Source organism: Arachis ipaensis, chromosome B06 (assembly GCF_000816755.2).
Source record: "Arachis ipaensis cultivar K30076 chromosome B06, Araip1.1, whole genome shotgun sequence".
Taxonomy (NCBI): domain Eukaryota; kingdom Viridiplantae; phylum Streptophyta; class Magnoliopsida; order Fabales; family Fabaceae; genus Arachis; species Arachis ipaensis.
The window spans coordinates 134,291,374-134,297,613 of NC_029790.2; the positions used below are offsets into that span (position 1 = coordinate 134,291,374).

Below are 6,240 nucleotides of genomic sequence, written 5' to 3' on the forward strand. Positions count from 1 at the left end.
GTATGGAGGTGATGAGTATAACTTGTTCATGATTCTTCCAACTTGATTTGTAGCCTTCAATTTTGATTAGGAGATAAAGTTTGACTTGTGATTCTTCTAGCTTCTAGTTTCATCACTTATAATTCTTGTAACTTCTAATTTCATGATAGTTCTAGTATGGTGTAGTTGTACTATTCTCTTGAATATTCTTGATTTAATTATCTAACAATGCCTATTCATACCCATATAGTAACATGTTATGTACACCATGTGTTTGTTTATTTGTGCCACTGAATTAGGATTGATCTGGAAGGAACAATGATCAGAGTTTTTGACATTAACAAAATACTGTTATCCAAATGGGTGTTGTTTGCTAAATTTTACTGTACAATTGAACCAGTTCAGGAGATTACAGATGCAACTAGAATGGTATGCAAGACTATGATGTCTTGTCCTCCAGTGGCACTTGACACTGCTCTTAATCAAACTGGTCTTTAGAGTTTCACCAGATTTGGTCCAGAGTGTCCTCCAGAGTTTTGGGAATGTCGGTATGTTGGCGTTTCGGTTCTTCGAGTAGGCCGAGAAGCAGCGAAATTACTCACACGACATCAAGGCATATCACTCAATGATTGAGTCTTTGGCCAAAATAAGGCAATACCAGATCATGTGGGATCTTGTCAATGCTATGAGGCAAAAGGGGATGATATCTCATAATCAAACGACAGTCAACACGCCAATTTCAATGCATGATATCTCTTATTTTGAGTACCAATGGATCAATAAACCCAAAACCATCTTAGTGATTAGTAAATAAGACTACTCTTATTTACTCTTTTTCTATTGAAATTGGAATTAATGCCCCTCATTTAAACTTTTTTTAACGAGTTAATAGTCAAAATCGTTCTCGAAAGATATCTCAATCTCCATTTTAGTCTCCGAAAAATAAAATTAATCAAATTAGTCCCCGAAAGATAATCGCGTTGATGGAGTTCGTCCTTTCGTCATCTCAGTTGATGACGTGGCTAACGTTTGCTGACGTTGAACATTAATTGACAGCGTAACGCACTCTAAAACGACATAATTTTGTTCTTTTTGCCTCCAAAGGTTGAAACGATGCCGTTTGATGTCCAGGATGGGGTATTAAGCCGCATTTTTCCCCATCACCACCTATCATAACAGTCATCCCTCTGTTTCGCTCCAAAAATCTCTTTCTTTTTTCTTTCTTTTTCAGTGTGAAATGCTTGTGTCTGAGGCAGTGCATTGCGGTGGTGCTGCGAGATCTTGTGGGGTTCAAAATCCTTAATTTGGAGCTCTTCCGGCGACCTTTTTGCGAGATGGGTACATGTCAGGTAACCAGAGGCGGTGGCGGTGGCGTATGTTCTAATAATGGTAGCAGCGGTGGTTACTGTGACATCAGCTACTATAGCTGTATTTTCTCTTTGGGTTTCATTTTCTTCTTTGGGTGCTTTGTTTTCTTCGAATCGATTGCAACTCTTTAAGGGTGGCTCGCTTTCTCACCCGCTGTTTATGCGGGTTTTTCCACCGTGGGTTGTCAATAGGACAAAGGGTTCTTAATCAATTGGGATTTTATTTGTGAAATTTATTGTGGTTTTTGTCACATGCAAACCTATGTTAGTTTCTAATTTGAAGTTGGTAGTTTTGTTTTGTTCTGTTGTGATTTTAGTTTCATTATTTTCATTAGAGAAATTAATTTAAATTTTGAATGGGGAGATTTGGTTTAATGTAGATTATTTTTTGTTCCATGAAAGTAGATGAATGATGGTGTTTGAGCACAACAAAAACAGAAAAAGGAGAAGGTGATTGGGTCACGAAACCCAGCTCCTTGTTCAGCCTTCTTCCTCAATGCGTGAGTGAAAAAAGGAGAAGGCGATTGAGAGAGCGATGGAGCAATGAAAATTATGTGCAGGGGTGGCTTCGACCAGCGACAGCGGAAGTGACGACACCACTGTGCAACGACAGTGAGGCTTCTTTATCAGCTGGAGGTACGAGAAGAAGAACGAATGAGAACGCTTGTTTTTTGGGATGAAGAATGCAACACGACACCGTTTACTATGTTGCACTGTCAATTCACATTCCAGGTTAACGGTAGTATTAAGAAATTAACGAAGGAAAGAATGTGATTAAAAAAAATTATTTAGGGATGAATTTGATTAATTTCATTTTTCAGGAACTAAAATGGAGATCGAAATATTTTTTTAGGACGATTTTAACTATTAACTCTTTTTTTAACGGATATAATCTTAATAAGGAGAATAATAACAACAACGATAATAATAAATGTTTTACTATAGGATACTTATTAAAAATATAAAAAAATATAATGTCATCTTTTCCTTTTAAGTATATAGTAGTTAGGGTGCTTTTATGTACTTAATCTAATTAAGTGTATATTTTTTAAATTTGTATTAGTGTAGTATTCTTTTTAGCTGACACACAGAAGCTATTGTAAAGTTAAAGAATAAAAACTGAGTTAGTTGAAAGTTAGTTATAGATTTGTCAGTGTCGTATAAGAGGTGTTAATTATGATTGATTATGTTCGATTGAAATTGTAACTACCCTGCTTATATATAGTTGTGTATGTAACAGAAAGCATTGATCAGTGAGATTAGTTTCGTTTCTATGACAAGCACAAACTTTTTTTTTTTCTTTTTTTCATTTCATTTATCTTCGGCTAAGTTCTGATGTCTGCTTTATGGCTGTATTTGTTTATGAGAATAGAATATGACAAAACATAAAAAATAAAATATAAAAAAATAGAAAAATAAATAGTGATAAACTAAAATAAATTATAAAAATTTAATTTATTTTTATTTTTTTTCATTCAAAAAATTTGAGATAAAAAATATAATAATAAAAAAAGTATAATTATGAAAAATTAACAAGAATAATAAAAAAAAATAAAAAATAAATCGTGTCCTTGTTATGTTTCCGTGTCATTTCGGTCAGGATAGACATAAAATATACTATTTTAGTATCTCTAAACACATTATCTCTATCCATATCTCCTTTGTCAAATATGATTTTATGTCTCTATGGATCTCAGTGTCCTTTCTATGTAAATAAATGCAGCCTATGGTATCAAAACCTTAAGCTTCCAATGGCTCAGTGTGTGTTTGGATTAGAGTTTACAAACAAGAGTTTGTATAAAATTAAGAGGAATGCTAGGGGCCAGCAATTTTAATATTTTGTAACCATCAATTGGCCATCAATAGTATTTTTAATGGTGTGAGATTACATCTAATGGTGGAGAATCACTCATTTTTGTTTTGATGGTTAAGTACTGGCCAGAAAATACAAAGTTGCTGCCCCCTAGACTTTTCCTAAAATTAATTTTACAAACTTGAATTTGATAAAAAGTGAGTTGGTGTTAATGTGATTTATGTTTGGTAATTTTGTATTAAAATGAATTACATCATTCAAAATTACATTTAAACAAAAATTACTAAAGAAGACATAAATTTATATCTTTCAAAATTATATTATTTTAACACTCTTTGACTATAATTTCTTTTGAAAAGAATTTAAATTTATGTGTTGAAATTTAGTACTCTTTTAATTATAATTTGTTAGTATTCTTCTTTAGTACTCTTTTTAATTTTTTGTATTTAATTATATCTTTCTAATGAAATTTATATTATAAAAATTAACTATAATAAATAAAATATATCTAATTTAAGAAAATAATATACCTAAATAAACATAAAAAAATTCTAAATAAAAATATTCATACTATTAAAAAATAAATAAATAAAAATTTGAAAAAAATTAAAACTTAACAAAGAGTATTAATAATAATATTAAAAAAATATTTATTTGTAAAGCATAGCGATAAAAAAAATTCAAAAACTCTTATGATTGTTTTTGGTATCTTTTATTGTAGATGAGATTGAATAACAAAATTGATAGAATGTCAATTAATTTTTTAATTTATCAAGTGAAAGCAAAAGTTACCATTTGAATTTGTTACTTCTGATGAAAGAAAATTCAAATCCAGAATTATGTTAGTGTTTAGAGTAAAAAAGTTAGCCAAACAAAAATTACAGCAATCAAGAAAATTGAACATACTTCTTGTACTTCTAAGTGTTTACCAAACACACCCTCAACTGTTCGCATCCATTTCACTTTCAATAAAATTAGATTATGAAAATTTTTTGGGGTGGAAATAAAAATTAAGGATTAATTACTAATATGTAATTATTTTTTGTTTTTTCACATAATCTCCGAATTTAACAAGTTAAAGATTAATCAATTACATACTATAATTTTATTTAAAAATTTATTATTAAATAAATTATTTGTATATATAAAACAGAATTTAAACTTCTAAAACTTGTTTAAACATACCGATAAACTTCTACCCCTCGTCTCCTCGCTGCTGTTCTGGTAAGCTTTGAACCACCGTCCGCCGCTGCGGCCGCCGTCGCTACCCCACCGGTGCTCCACACTCCCCACGGACCCGTCCACCTCATGCACTTCTCAGCCATGCTCCGCATAACATGCCTATTCATACCCATATAGTAACATGTTATGTACACCATGTGTTTGTTTATTTGTGCCACTGAATTAGGATTGATCTGGAAGGAACAATGATAAGAGTTTTTGACATTAACAAAATACTGTTATCCAAATGGGTGTTGTTTGCTAAATTTTACTGTACAATTGAACCAGTTCAGGAGATTACAGATGCAACTAGAATGGTATGCAAGACTATGATGTCTTGTCCTCCAGTGGCACTTGACACTGCTCTTAATCAAACTGGTCTTTAGAGGCTTTTTATACGTTTATTGTCATGGAAAAATATGACATGGCTCCAAATCTTGCTGCATTTAACGGTTTCCCAAGTGCATTGTTCAAGTCCAAGAATGTGAGGAAGGCTTAGAAGATCTTTGATTCTATGAAGGATCGCTTTGTTCCGGACTCAAAAACTTATAGCATATTGCTTGATGGATGGGGAAGGGCTCCGAATCTTCCGAAAGCAAGAGATGTTTTTAGAGAGATGGTTCATATGGGATGCGATCCAGATATTGTCACATATGGAATAATGGTTGACATTCTTTGCAAAGCCGGAAGAGTTGATGAAGCTGTAGAGGTAGTAAAGGAAATGGATGCTAACAATTGCAGCGCAACATCTTTTATTTATAGTGTCCTGGTCCACACATATGGGGTGGAAAATCAGATTGATGAAGCTATCAACACATTCATAGAGATGGAAAGCAAGGGACTCAAGCCAGATGTTGTGGTTTATAATGCATTAATTGGTGCTTTCTGTAAAGCAAACAAATTCAAAAATGTTCATCGAGTTTTGCAAGAGATGGAATCCAATGGTGTTGATCCTAATTCAAGGACCTGCAATGTTATCATAAGCGGTTTGATAAGCCAGGGAGAGACTGATAGAGCTTTTAGGGTCTTCCGCCGGGTGGTTAAGTCTTGCGAACCGGATGCAGATACCTATACAATGTTGATAAAAATGTTCTCTGAGAGAAATGAACTAGAGATAGCTATGAAATATGGAAGTATATGAAGTCAAAACAGTTTGTCCCAAGTTTGCACACTTATTCAGTCCTCATCAATGGGTTGTGCCAAAAGGGAAATGCTATGAAAGCTTGTGTTTTGATGGAAGAGATGATAGAGAATGGAACTCCACAAGGTTCAACATTTGTCAAGTTAAGACAATTGCTTATAAAGGAAGGACGAGAGGATATGCTCAAATTTCTTCATGAGAAAGTTGATCTTCTTGTCAAGGAGCCTTTATTTGATTAGGCTTTAGCTAATCTCACATACTTTACGTTGTAGTTAGTCCTATTTCAACTATAGAAAGCAGGTTCAGCAATGTCTTCCTTATTCTCAATTAATGTACCTTATAAAGTTATAACTATCATTGCCGATGAATTAGTCAGGGGCTATGCTCAAATATGGAGGCTTGAATATGGTTTGAGATGATAAATATGGCTTAAATAAAGAGGGATAAAAGGTAAATATGCCTTCTTGATTTTTATTTCCAGCAATATCGTTACTAAGAATACAATTTCTAGGAATGTTTTTGTCATATATGAATTATTCTCAAAGTTTTGAAAATCGAATTAGCCATTAATTTTTAATCGATTTTTCAATAAAAACCAAATTGATTCGGTCGATAACTAATTATTTGATATTTTTCGTAACTGATTTTTTTTGTTTGAATTAAAATATCAAATAATTTTTTTGTAGACATGATCGTCGTTTGATTCATGTAGCCAACCC

General features: G+C 32.6%; 1 pseudogene; it reads left to right on the forward strand.

Moving 5' to 3' along the window:
* Positions 214 to 6,062, forward strand: LOC107647733 (annotated as a pseudogene).